The 14,515-nt window shown below is 42.4% G+C and overlaps 1 long non-coding RNA gene across 1 annotated transcript; it reads left to right on the top strand.

Annotated features, from left to right (window-relative positions):
- The first annotated feature begins 13,284 nt into the window (after window positions 1–13,284).
- LOC122030877 lies at window positions 13,285–14,045 on the top strand. The gene is made up of 3 exons (XR_006125642.1): window positions 13,285–13,689; window positions 13,768–13,790; window positions 13,870–14,045. It is a non-coding gene; the product is annotated as an uncharacterized LOC122030877 (long non-coding RNA).
- The last annotated feature ends 470 nt before the right edge of the window (window positions 14,046–14,515 follow it).

Raw genomic sequence — 14,515 nt, 5'->3', positions numbered from 1 at the left:
TGAAGAATAACTGCTGGGAGTTGTAGCCGAGCTCCTCACAGTGAGCCACTGCCAAGAAACAACCCTCAGTTAACCTAATTTTTCCTCTTCTGACCTCAAATCTCAGATCTTCAAAGCTATCAACCAAAGAAAAACAATTAACATACCTAACCTAATAAGATAAACCCCCAAAATGGTATGCCACTCAGACCTCGCGGGGAGAGATGCCAGGATCTACCCAAGACGCCCAACCACCGAGGAAGTCCTGCCGATCACCACCGATCATCGCTGGATACCCAAATCCCAAGCCCCAAGCTGAAGTACTCAGCGGATGGGATTCGACCAGAAGTGGCTAGCGAAGCAACGGGTGCAGCAACGCCTCGAGGCGAAGTAATGCGTGTAAGGCGATCCCGGCGCCGTAGGCGGACGAAGAGTCGAGGAATAGCTGCGCGCCGACCGCGATCACGGACGTGCCTGTGAGGAGGAAAGGCGCATGCATAGGAAGCGGTCTGAAAAGGAAAAGCTATGCGCCATTGTGGTCATCGCGACAAGACTGCAATGAAGGCTGCAGCTCGTGGGAGAAGAAGGCCGGCGGGTGTGAGACGCGACTTATGCGAGAAGCCGCAAAGAATGAATAGGACCCTGAGACTTTGAGAGAAGGACTGGCGCTCATCACATGATTTATTCCTCATATAATTTAATTAGGTTCAGATCCTTCCACCCTCATCTCCCATCAATTAAATCAAATACGCTATCCCTTAAAATACCAATACCCCTTAAAATACGCTAAATTCCAAATAGGCTCGTTATTATACGCTAATAAAAATTACGAGTCCGAAATTCCTAAAATTCTAAAATTGTAAAAAACCTAAGATTTTTTAGTCACAAGTAAGAACACACTAACAAGCTAGCTATTTAGTACAGAACAGGTCGACGTCGCCCATGAGGGCCGCCAATGGGTCGACATAAGGCGATCAATATGACGGCGCCAAACGCCAAATGCTCTCCGGGCCCTCTGCTCATTTACGTTTGTTTTGGCAGCCGTACCTCGAGGGCCATCACGTCTGCGCCTTGAAACCACTGCCTTTGTCTGCGCACGTCGCTCCGTGCCTGGTGCGTCGAGAATTTTGCCGCGGCCCATTTCACCCAGCACTAAACTCCTAGATTCAAAAAATCCACCGCCAGACCAGTAGTGTTACTGCAGGAAAGCAAGCCGGTCAGTAGCGAATCAGGTCTTGACCTGAGGTTTTAAAATGAGACGAACCAAGTAGGAGCGAGTATAGGTTCATGGTGGTCTGCACCATGGGGATCGGCAGAGAGCTCCCGCCGAGGTCGTACGTAGGAGCCCGAGGTAGTACGTACCCCGGAGGTCTTATAAGGTTGACTGCGGAGATCCTCGTGCTAAAAATTAGCTTACTTACGCCCTTTGTTACTGGATTCGGTACGTACAGGAAGACAAAAAATCATAGAAGGAAACCATATTAAAGGGTCGCACGGTCGGTCGACGAGGTGGAAGGGAGTAACACGCCACTGGCGTTGCTATAGGCCCTAAGGGCCTCACGACTGTCCGTCCAAAGGTCCACACAGGCCGCATTCGTCGTTACATCTTCAAAATTATTTAACTTTCAAAATTACTTTCAAAATTATTTTAAAAATCTAAAATTATTTAAAAATCTTTTCAAAATCAATTTCAAAATTATTTAAAAATCTTTTCAAAATTACTTTCAAAATTATTTAAAATTATTTAAATCTAAAATTATTTAAAAATCTTTTCAAAATCAATTTCAAAATTATTTAAAATCTTTTCAAAATCAATTTCTAAAATTATTTTAAAACTCAATTTCAAAATTATTTTAAAACTCAACTTCAAAATTATTTTAAAACTAAACTTCAAAATTATTTTAAAACTCAACTTCAAAATTATTTTAAAACTCAATTTCAAAACTATTTTAAAACTCAACTTCAAAATTATTTTAAAACTCAATTTCAAAATTATTTTAAAACTCAACTTCAAAATTATTTTAAAACTCAATTTCAAAATTATTTTTCAAAATTATTTTAAAAACTTAAATTTCAAAATTAACTTTAAAACTATTTTTAAAATTATTCATCTTTAAAATTTATCTAATTATCTTTGTCAAAATTAACCTAAATCATATAAACTATGTGTTTATTTAAAACGAAAATAAATAAATAAAAAATAAAAATTTGGCTACTTTGCTCTCTCCCAACCGTAAAATTTAATAAGTATTGTTAAGTACCAATCTTTATTTCCAAAATTTTAACTCACTTTGAACTCTAACTTTGTAAATTCCTAAGTAAAGCACAGTCTTGCAAAATTCAACTTATTTAACTATTAAGTGCTTTCAAAATCTTGTTTATTCAAATATCTATTTTTGCTTATTTTTTTTTATATATGGAAAAGGGGAGAATAACAAATTACAAATTCAAAAAATTCAAAAAATTCAAAATACTTAAATTCAAATACTTCCTTAAACTTAAATAATATTAAAGGAGGAGCAACAGTTAAGGGGGAGCTATTACCTTAGCAAAATTGCTAAGCTCATGTTAAACATGTTGATTTATTGTCAGGATATTCGTTTATGATATCTGTTTATGCCATAATCAAAAGGGGAGATTGTTTATGGCATCCCACGATCGAACTCCTGGTTTTGATAATGGCAAAGGATTCAAAGTTAAGGTGCTCAGATCTAACAAGTCTGCTGAGCATTTCAGAAAATCCTAGTCAGCGGATAGGCAAAGGAAAACAGGGGTAACCCTAGGTCATGTGGTAACCATGAGAAAGTCTTGGCGATGGCTTGGGCAAAAAGTCCTAGGGGTGGTAACCTAGGTGGAAAGTCCCGTGTCGCGAATCAGTGTGAAAAGTCGGACTAGCCGGAAGCGGATGTCCAAAGAGAAAGCAGCGAGTGCGATGAAAGGTTGACAAGTCGATCTGGAAGGATCGTCGGCAACATGTAAATCTCGAAGTAGGGACGCCGCTCCCCCCGAAATGGAGAGCGTCGCCGACCTAGGTTTTCGGATAAATGAAGTCGAAACTGACGATCAGAGACCGCCGTATATTCTTATCATATTCATACTATGGTTTATGCCTTGTGTTGCAAGATATGTGTTTGGGACTAACACATCTCAGGTACAAAGAAATAAAGTTCTCCTGATGGTCCGAGGCGCCCATGGAGCTTGGAGGCGCCTAAAAGTCCCGCACCGGCTGCCAAACAGGTCAAGGCACCTCACCGGCTCGAGGCGCCGAAGGTGCCTCAAGACCCCTCAGGCGCCATGCAGATGACTCGTGGCCTCACCGGTGAAGTGCCACTCTTCATGAGGTCAGGCTTAAGTGGCGGATGCCTATAAGGGACTTTAGTAGCATTGAGAAATAACCACTTCCAAGCTTCCATTCTGCTCAAGTTACTATTACTAAGTCTGTGCAAACAATATTCCCATTCCCTTTTTCTTTTTCTTACTACCATCGGTGATTCATTTTAAATTGCAGCTACATTTGTAATTAGTTGTAATATTCATACGAGCTTATAGTTGTTACCCACGTAAATGATCAAGGATCGCGCCTTCGAGTAGGACCTAGGCTCCGAAGTAAACGAATGTGTTCTGTGTTTCTTTTCCTTTATTCTCATTCTCTACAACGCTACACCGACTGGATAATCGAACCTTATCTCTCTAGCTCTCGATCCAACACTCTCAAGCTTGAGGCGCCTTCAACCCTCGCCGCCCGCACCCGAATCAACGCTGAGCTTTTTGATAAAGTTTATCCACCCACCACGGAAGGACACTCGCTGAGGCACCTGGACCTCGAGATCAGATTTCAGAGGTTATTTAAAAGCCCTCGGAGCTAGGAATTCAATATCGATTATTCATTCAACTCAACAACTTCCTAACAATAGTTCTCGATGTTAGTGTGTAAAGGCTTCTCCGTTCAAAGAAAATTTTTCATTTTCTTATTGCCTGGATTGACAACCTCTCTTAACTGTAAATTCATTAAATTGCTCTCTTATTTCTTTATTGTTTTACCATTTTATTTACTATTGCACTAGTTGAGTTGAAAGCACGAGGAGGGTATAATTTTTGCATTGCACCCACTCTCCGCTCGCCTCCGCACCTTACTGGTAGAGTCACTATGACTAACCATCACAAGCAACGATCAAGACGATGGCGGAGCAAATATTCATCGTCCAAAGTTTGGCGAGATTCGCACATGGAAACGAAAATGGAGGTATTTTTAAAAATTGATATACTCTTAATAATGAAATATGGATACGAAAGACAAAGAAGAGCACTTGGAAAAAGAGGCAATGGCAATTTCCGCCAATGGAAAGGCCGAGTTCCACCCGCCGCTGGTCGCCAGAGGTAACCGATCGGAAACTACGACTAAAGATCTTTGGGAGGAATTCGAGCTCACGAAAGTACCTCCGGAAGCTGGAGCGCGATCCTCCGGACTCCTTGATGAACTCCACGAACCAAGGTGAGAAGGTAGCGCAACTCAAGCGAGGATTAAAGAGCCGATCACGAATTAAACAACCTTGAGAAGAAATAAAGAACCGGGACTCGATCCCAACGCCCTTCCCTAACTCAGTAGGGCCTCCTTAGTGGATACTACATCTCTAAGGACTCGAGGTAGTCTAGAATGTTGGAACCCCAAGGTTGTTTGTGTGATCAACAAGTTAAGTTAGGTCCTGGTTTCTAACCTTGTGTCTAATGTGCGGAGCTTAGGAACACGGTAGTCGAGTGGAAGACAGCGAGAAGGAGGGGGGACGAGGCACGAAGAGTCCGATGGCCAGAAGAGAAGTTAGCGACCGTGGAAGCCGTCGAGCGGAAGATTGCTCGGGAGCAGAAGAGACGGCCGGACACCAGTGTGGCACCGTGATGCGGCTAAGTCGTGGATGAGTACCGTTGCACAGAAGGGACAGGTCCGCAGGGACGAGAAGCCTGAGGGCATGGAAGAAGACTGAAGATGGGTTCGGGTGAGCCCTATTCGGATGTCGAGATCACCCAGCAAGCGAGCCGAGGGCGAAAGACCTTGACCAAAGGCAAGCTAAACGGAGAAGAGAGTGTACAAAAGTCAACTGGTTAACTTTGGCTTTCGAGCGTCTGGGGCTGCTGGCGGCGGCGAGTTACGGCGCCTGGTGACTTTTTCACAAGATCAAGCTTTGACTGATCCAACCGCTGGGGATAAATTTATCTTCTAGGCGCCTCGGAACCCAGCGCTGCCAAGGCTATAAATATAGCTGGTCCGTAAGCTTTCACCGCCTGTAAATTGTAACAACACTTGTGTGTTCCCACCGCTTGATTAGCTTCTTTCTTTTTTGCCTACATGCTGTAAACGAGGCTTCTGCTAAGGAGTTCTTAGTGCAACCATCTTCCTTGATTAACAACCTCCCCGAGTCAAATCCGGTGCCTCGCTTTTATGCTTTATTTTCCGCTTAATCTATTTTTCAAGTGTTAGTTTAATTGTTCGAGAAAGGGTTGTTTTATTCAGTATTCAACCCTTCTAGCCCGCCCAACGGTCCTACAAGTGGTATCGAGCCGAGGCGCTCAGAGGACTAACAGCAACTAACGAACGCGGACCATCAAGCATCCATCCGTCGAAATACAAAGGGGACTTCTCACGTGGAAAAACTGATGGGTATTTCTTACAACAGATATTGAACTATTTTAATAATGAAATTTGGCTTTGAAGCTCCAGAGGACAAGGAAATAGATAAATGGACAAAAGGAGCAGGTCGACGTGGCTGCAGCGAGTACCATCCGCTAAGCGCTTGCCTCAAGAAGTCAACAGATCGGTAAATACAACTCCGCAAAGAACTTTGGGAGAAGTTCTCGAGACAGGAGTACGATCAAGCCAAACTCGCTAGACGAGATCCGCTTGAATCGCTCACTAGCCCGCGACTTGGGAAGACGAACGCACATCTCATCACTCAGAATAAAAGAAATCATCAAACTCACGAATCTTGGAGAAAAGGTAAGTAATCACGCATTAAATTCATTTCCAAGAAATTCAAAATGGGCATCACTAGTAGATGCTTTTTACATTTCGAAGGACTTAGAAAAAATTTCATTAGAAGAATTTTTTTCAACATTTGAAGTGCATGAGACAAGATGTGCAGGAATGAAGGAGCCCAAGAACAACGTCGCCCTCAAAGCTTCGAGAGACGAACCTGAGTCGGAATCTTCTCTCGACGACGAGGAAATGGTAATGATGGTAAGAAGATTCAAGAAACTTTGTAAATCCAGATATACTAACCATCCACAGGGGAAGAAGAAAAGGACGATCCGCTGCTACCATTGCGATGAAGAAGGGCACGTCAAGGACAATTGCCCCAAGCTGAAGAGCAAGAACAAGGAAAAGGATAAGAAGCCTATCCAAAAGCGAAAAGCCCTAAAGGCGACGTGGGATGATATGTCGTCGAAGTCGGAAGTCGAGGCATTCTCCGAACTTGCTCTAATGGCAAGTCATCAAAACGACAACTACGAGTCAAGCTCTTCCGAAATGAGCATCGAGAGCATCGATGAAGGGGGAGCGTCGTCAGAAGAAAGCAGCAGTTCAGGGGGAGACACGGAAAACGAACTCAATAAGGTAAGTCAGGTACGTTCTCTTCCTCCCGATAAACTTTATAAATTTATTAAGTTATTAACTAAAGACTGCTGTAAATTAGAAAAAGAAATAAAAAATTTTAAAATAATTTTAGCTAAGTCTTGCCCTCTAGAAGAATTAGATAAATCAAAATTGGAAAATGAAAAATTGAAACTTGAAAATAATGACTTGAAAATTCAAGTAGATAATTTGAAAAACCATGCATGTTCATTTAAAACCAATGGTAGAAGATTTAATAATTTAAATTGGTACTTTAAATATCATCCTGGACAAATTAGGAACATTTCAAGAAAATATATTCCTAAAAATGTTTTAGTTAATCCAGTAGGTTGGAACCTATATTGGGTTCCTAAATCATGCTTAAACTGAATTTTAAAATTAAAATTAGCGCTTTAAGTGAGAAAATTAAACAAAGAATTTCTTTATGAGGCTTTGTCAAGGAAGTGGTTGTTGCTCCAATAACCAAGAAGGCCTCGTGCCTCGCCACGACCTGGAAGCCAAAATATTGAAATAAATGTTTAATTAACTTACTAATGAAGCATTAATACAAGAATTAATTAGTGCTTTAAAAAGGGTTATTCAAAACATTTTATTTCAATTTAGAAATTTACTTACTTAGAAATTTTTAATTGCCTAGTCATTTATGTGCTTAAACATTCTCAAAAATCATTCTTTCTTAAGTTAAAAGATTTTCTGAAATTAGAAATTTATGCTCAAATTACTTAGAAATTTTTTTAAGTTAGAAATATTTTTTTTTTAAAAAAAATATTAACTTAGATTGTTTCTCTTGGAACCCCATTTTTTTTTGTGATCAAAGGGGGAGAAGGGAAAGTATAAGTCTAGGGGGAGGTAGATAGATTTAATTTTTTGTCTATCTTTTTTACTGAGGTAGATAGAGTTATTTTTTTTCTATCTTTTTGTACTTAAATTGTAAATTAAGTTAAGTTACTTAATTTTATTTAAAGTCTATTTTACCCTATCTTAACTTGGGTTGATCACACCAAAAAGGGGGAGATTGTTGGAACCCTAAGGTTGTTTTGGTGTGATCAACAAGTTAAGTTAGGTCCTATGTGTTTCTAACCTTGTGTCTAAGTGTGCAGGAGCTTAGGAACACAGGTAGTCGAGCGGAAGACGCAGCTTAGAAAGGACGACAATCGAGGGACGAGGTGTCATGAAGAGTACACCGTGAGACGAGAAGGAAGTGCGGCCAGAGTTCCGAGGTACTGAAGCCGAGCGAAGATTGCTCCTGGGAGCAAGAGACGAAGCTAGCAAGGGAAGACACTGGTGCACACGAGGGACCAAGTCTCGGATGAGTACCCGGTGATAGAAGGGACACGCGAGGGAGGAGGTATGCTCGAGAACACCCAAGATGGGTTCGAGTGAGCCCTATTCGATGTGAGAGATCACCCAAGCAAGGGAGCCGAGTAAAGACTCGACCAAAGGCGATGAACCGGAGAAGAGAGCATGGACCAAAAGTCAACTGGTTGACTTTTGCCCGGCGCCGGAACTTGCCGGGGCGCCGAGCCCCCGGGGCGCTTGAGTGATTTTTCACAGGATCGAGCTTTGACTGATCCAACCGCTGGGGATAAATTTTATCCAGTTAACCCTTCCAGGCGCCCCGACCAAGGCTATAAATATAGCCTTGGTCTAGAAGCTTTTCATCAGTTCAGAAATTGTAACAACACTTGTGTGCTTCCACTGCTTTGATTAGCTTCTTTCTTTTTGTGCCTACACTGCTGTAAATGAGGCTTCTCCGCCTGAAGGAGTTCTTAGTGCAACCATCTTCCTTGGATTAACAACCTCCCCGGTTGTAACCAAGTCAAATCCGGTGCCTCGTTTTTATGCTTTATTTTCTGCTTAATCTATTTTTCAAGTGTTAGCTTAATTGTTCGAGAAAGGGTTGTGTTTTATTCAGGGCTATTCAACCTCCCCTTCTAGCCGGCCCAACGGTCCTACATAGAACAACTATTTTCTACTTTTGAACTTCACGAATCTCGAGTTGCATAGCCCAATGGAGTAGGAAAGACTAGTCAGAACATTGCCTTAAAGGCAAGAATAAACGGTTCTGACTCCGAAGCCTCGGTCGACGAATCCAAAGCGGCACTACTGGTAAGACGCTTCAATAAATTTTTTAAATCTAATAAATTTAGATCGCAGACAAAGAGACATTAGCAAAGAAAAAGGACGGTCTATTGCTACAACTGCAATAAAGAATGGCACATCAAAGATGACTGCCCAGACTTGAAGAAAAAGGGGAAAGAGAAGGAAAAGTCAAAGTACAAGAAACCAGAATCCTCCAAGCACAAGAATCTGAAGGTCACCTGGTCAGATTCGTCTTCTTCTGAATCAGACATCGAAGTCTTCTCCGGATTAGCGCTGGCAGCCAACCATCTTCCTGAAGATGACTCAAGTTCAGAGATGAGCATAGATGAAGGGAGAGGATCATCAGAAGAAGAAAGCGACGATGAAGGGGGAGAATCATCGAGTCAGGTAAGTAAGATACATAACCTAACCCCGACTCAGTCCTTTCAATTTATTAAATGTCTTTCTAGAGATTATTCAAATTAGAAAAAGAAAATGTTGAATTGAAATTAAACCTAGCAGCATGCCCACTAGAAATGTATGATAATCTAAAATTAGAAAATTAAAAATTAAAAGTTGAAATTAAGAAATTGAAAGATAATGATGCATGCCTAAATAGATTTCCAAAATCAAAAGTTAGAATATATGGAAAATTGAATTGGCACATTAGAAAACATCAGGGCCAACTTAGAAGAGTGCCCAAGAAGTATGTACCCTCTAAATTTTTGAATAACCCTGTAGGAAGGAACCTCTATTGGATTCCGAAATCTGTGCTAAATTAATTTATTTAATTAAAAGCTTACATTGAGAAAATTAAACTTTGAGTTTCTTTATGGAAGCTTTGTCTAAGGAAGTGGTTGTTGCTCCAATAACCAAGAAGACCTAGTGCCTCGCCACGACCTGAAAGCCGAAATATCGAAATAAAAATGTTTAATTAACTTTCTGATAAAAATATTAAAATTGGAATTTAATAATACCTTGAAAAGTTTTTAAACATTGCCTTAGAAATTATTTACAATTTGTTTTGGAAATTGTCTTCAAAATTATTTTTTGACTTAGAATTATTTTTAAAAATTCAAACAAATCATTTTAGTTAGAATTCTTTTATCACTTAGAAATTTTACTTAGATTTTTTTTAAATTTCATTTTACTTATAAATTTTTTACCCCGTTTTTTGCTGTGATCAAAGGGAGAGAGAGAAGTACAAGTTTAGGGGGAGAGAATTTTTTTTATTAAAAATATTTTTTAAAAAAATTCTGGTTAACTCTTAATTTAGTAGTTGCAATTTTATTTATTGCAAACTGATGCTTAACATGTTAATTTAGTGATTTTCTTCTAAAATTACTTTTCTGTCTATTTCTACCCTAACTTGAACTTGGGTTGATGCACATCAAAAAAGGGGAGATTGTTGGTCCCCGTGGGTGTTTTGATGTGATCAACCAAGTTGGTTAGATCCTGCTTTGTGTTTGATCCTTGTGTCTAAGTGTGCAGGAGCTTAGGAGTGCAGGAAGTCGAGCGGAAGACGCAGCTAGCGAGAAGGACAACACGGGAAGGGAACCGACGGGCTCGGTGCGTCCGAAGGACGAGACAGCTACGGAAGAGTACTCCGGTGGACGAGAAGAACGTACACGGCGTTCGAGGGACGAGAAGCCGGATGGAAGCCTGCTCGAGGAGAAGGCCAGAAATTGGGTTCAGATGAGCCCTATTTCGGTTGGCCGGAATCACCTAAGAGAACAAGACTTCGGAAGACGAAGCAAAGAAACAACCAAGCTGGAAAAGCTGCCAGCCATCTTGGAGGCACCTCCATCAGGCTTGGAGGCACCTACAGCTTGAGGGTGCCTTCAACCCCTGTTGAAGGCGTCTCGGACCCGGCAGAATTGAACGTTGAGCTTTTGGATAAAGTTTTATTCACCCACTCGATGGAGGCACCTTGGACCCCTGTTGGAGGCGCCCTGGACCCTCGAGATCAGATTTCCAGAGGCTATTTAAAGGCCCCTGGAGCTAGGAATTCAATATCGATTATTCATTCAACTCTGTAACAACTCCCTAACAATAGTTCTGAGCCGTTAGTGTGTAAAAGACTTCTCCGCTTTCAGCAAAGGAGATTTTTCTACTGCGCTCTTTTTACTGCCCTGGATTGACAACCCTCTTGGTTGTAACCAAGTTAAATTCCTGTCTTCTTATTTCTTTATTGCTTTATCATTTTATTTACTATTGTACTAGTTGAGTTGAAAGCACGAGGAGGGTATAATTTTTATTTGCAAGCAATTCACCCCCCCCCCCCTCTTGCCGGCCTTCGCTGCACCTACAGTAACCCTATGCGGAAAGTCTTTGTGGGTCGAGAGTTTTAGGCAAAAGTCCTAGGGGGTGGTAACCCTAGGTGGAAACTCCTGGTGTCGTGAACCAGGTGGAAGACTGGATGGGTCGGGGAGTGGGCATTCAGCAGAAAGTTTGGAAGTATCGAGCACTGAGCAAAAGTCCAGTCGATCTGGAGGATCGCACTGTCAACAGGTAACTCTCCTGAGAGGAGTAGGTAAGGACACATTCCCCGCAGAGGGAACAGTAGGCGTCGGGTCGACCTAGGGTTTCCGGTTAGAAATCCGAAATCAGACTCGGATAGTCCAGAGACTGTCAAACACCTTTTTCTATCATATTTATATGTGCTAACCTTGTCTTGCAGGGTATATGTATATTTTGTGGACTAACACATTATGCAGGGACAAAATAGCACACTTGGCCTCGGATGAACAGTGTCCGAGGCGCCTCCATGGAGCTTGGAGGCGCCTCAGGTGCAAGCCAGAAGAAGTCAACGCAGCAAGGCTTGAGGCGCCTTGGAATAGGCTGGAGGCACCTTGAACCAGGCCTTGGAGGCGCCTTGGACCAGGTGCGACCGGATCAGTGCTGATCCACGCGGCTGACTCGGCGGGTTTAAGGCGCCTTGGAGCTTAATGGAGGCGCCTTGAAGACCCTTTATAAGGATGTCTCGAGCAGCAGTCTAAGATATCTTCTTCCAAGCAATCTTTCTGCATCCAGCTGCTAACGAGACAGCCCGACAAAGCTACAACTCGACGCCGATAACCCAGAGCTTCAGATTCAGCATTTTAGTTGTCGGTATAAAATTTATTTACAACTTTTTCTGTACTTAGCTTGTAATAACTTTACGAAATATAGTTGTTGCCCACCGGAAATGATCAACGATCGCAGGCCTTAGAGTAGGAGTCGCCACAGGCTCCAAACCAAGTAACCAATTTGTATTAGCGTGTGGTTGTGTTTAATTTCCGCTGCATTTTACTCGATACGTTTTAAATCGAACAAAATAGCCACGAGCGCTATTCACCCCTGTGGGACCGTTGCGGTCGGCTAGAAGGGGGGGTTGAATAGCCCTGTAAAAATAAAACACAACCCTTCCCGACTTTTCAAACTATTACTTGCATATAAAATAGAAAAGCAATAAATCAAAACAGAAAAAGACGAGGCACCAGATGTTTACTTGGTTACAACTGGGGAGGTTGTTAATCCAAGAAAAATGATCGCACTACTATCTCCTTCAGGCGGAGAAGTCTCTTTTACAGCAATGTAGGCACAGAAAGAAAGAAGCTAATCTAAATAGTAGAAGCGCACAAGCGTTGTTACAATTTCTGAACTGATTGATTAGCTTCTGGACCAAGGCTATATTTATAGCCTTGGTCGGGGCGCCTGGAGGGTTCCAAGCACCCTGGGGGGATAAATTTTATCCCCCAACGTTCAGATCGAGTCAAAGCTCGATCTGGTCAAACTTCACGGTTCGAGCACCCAGAAGGGTTCCGGGCACCCCGGGCTGGTCTGGGCGCCCCGGACCCTAAAGTCAACAGTGTTGACTTTTCATCCAGGGACCACTGCTCCGGTTTAGTTCACCTCGGTCCGGGTCTTCTACTCCGGATCCGCTCGCTTGGGTGATCTCTGCCATCCGGAAAAGGGCTCACCCGAACCCAACTTCCGGTTTTCTCGAGCGGGCTTCCCTCCGGCTTCTCGTCCCTCAGAATCACCGCGTGTTTCCTTCTCATCCGCAGTCTTTGTCCCTTGGACGCACCGTGTGCCATCCTTTTCGCTCGCTGCGTGTCTTGCTCCTCGAGTAGTTTTCTGCTCCGGCTTTCGTCCCTCGGAACCCCCCGCACGCTTCCTTCTCGTCCGCCGGTGTACACTTCTGCAGCGCCTCGTCCCTCGGACGCACCTCATGTCGTCCTTCTCACTAGCAGCGTCTTCCACTCAACTACCTGTGCTCCTAAGCTCCTGCACACTTAAACACAAGGTTAGAAACACACAGGACCTAACTTAACTTGTTGATCACACCAAAATAACCTTGGGGTTCCAACAATCTCCCCCTTTTTTGTGAGATCTCGGAAAATTTAAATAGATAGGGTTATTTCAGAAATAGCCTTACAATATTTTTCCAGAATTTTTTGAAATTTTCTGGAAATTTATCGGAGCTCGTACGACGAGTTTTGAGGGGATTAATTCCGGGTACAGATAAGGCCTATTTGGGGTACCCATTTAAGTGAGGAAATGTTTTAATATATAAATCCATTTCCTTTATTTTCTTTCCCCAATCCCATCGCCGAACCCGAGCCCTCCTTCCCCGATCTCCCCTCTCTTCCCTACTCTCTGCTCTCTCGCGGACAAGCGACGCCGAAGGGAATGAAGCTTTGATCTCCGGCGATCTTCCTCTGCCGGCGTCAACACCCTAAGCTCAGGTCTGGCCCGTGTTTCTCCTCTCCAGGTCTTCTTCGGCTGAGGAGTTGTTATTCGGTGGATTTTGCACCGATTGTTGATGATCGGTGGCTAGGGCTTGGTGAGGAGCCGGATCTCGTATCGTCTCCGACTGGTAGGCTTACCCTCTCCTCCCCTCGTGTTGCTCACAGAGCAGTCCACACCTCCTTTCTTGCTGGAATTGGGCAACGACGCCATTGGGAGGTGATCCAGAGATTTAGGGCTTCGTCGGATCTGTCCAGTGACGGCGATGTGGTGAGGTAACACCCTTATCTTCACTGTGTTTGTTCAATCCCCTTCCCTGTTCTTGATCCTCGTTTTCTTGGCTACGGATTTAGGTCACGAGATTGAAGGGATTAAGGTAAGATGAATTAGATTGTTGTTGGATTAGGGATCTCCAATCTTGATCTCTGTTCTTGACTTGATCAATAATCTTCCAGATTGATTTCTTCTTGATCCGGAATGTAGAGTGGAATTCAACACATTGCTACTCTGTGGATTTTTTTTGGTGCGGCAGCAACCCATCCATCAGTGTTCCCTTGATCCAGAATCAAACAGCAGCTGGATTGAGGTATGGTGTAGCGAGGTTGATACATAATTAGTGTTATGTTGATGAATTAGGTATGTATTGAATTCGGAATGGATTGGATTGGTACATGATTAGTTAGGGTAATTGATCTTAGTTGTAGATCATGGTTCGAATTTGGATATTGTTAGATAATCACATGTTAGATGATTAGGTATGATCTGGATACCTATTGATAATTTATTATCATTAGGTTGTGTAGATTAATTAAGTTATATGGATTTAGGTTTAATTTGCTAATCTAATGGTTAATTAAGGATTAGGAAATTATTCCTAATTAACCGTTAGAAAGGTGGAGGGTTATAGGTTAGGGTTTGTCCCTAAATTTCTGTTTAGGATTTATTTAGCTATTTGTTTGTGTTTTAGCTAAATAAAGGTAAATGTATTTATTTACACAGGACTCTGATTCGAGACGAGCATCTCGACATTGGATTAGGACTGGATTGTACCTTCTATTTGAGGCGGGTACCCCTTTGACTTATCTTTTGATACTATCTTAT

This window comes from Zingiber officinale, chromosome 11A (assembly GCF_018446385.1).
Source record: "Zingiber officinale cultivar Zhangliang chromosome 11A, Zo_v1.1, whole genome shotgun sequence".
Lineage (NCBI taxonomy): Eukaryota > Viridiplantae > Streptophyta > Magnoliopsida > Zingiberales > Zingiberaceae > Zingiber > Zingiber officinale.
This window is presented reverse-complemented; position numbering and strand designations above follow the sequence as displayed.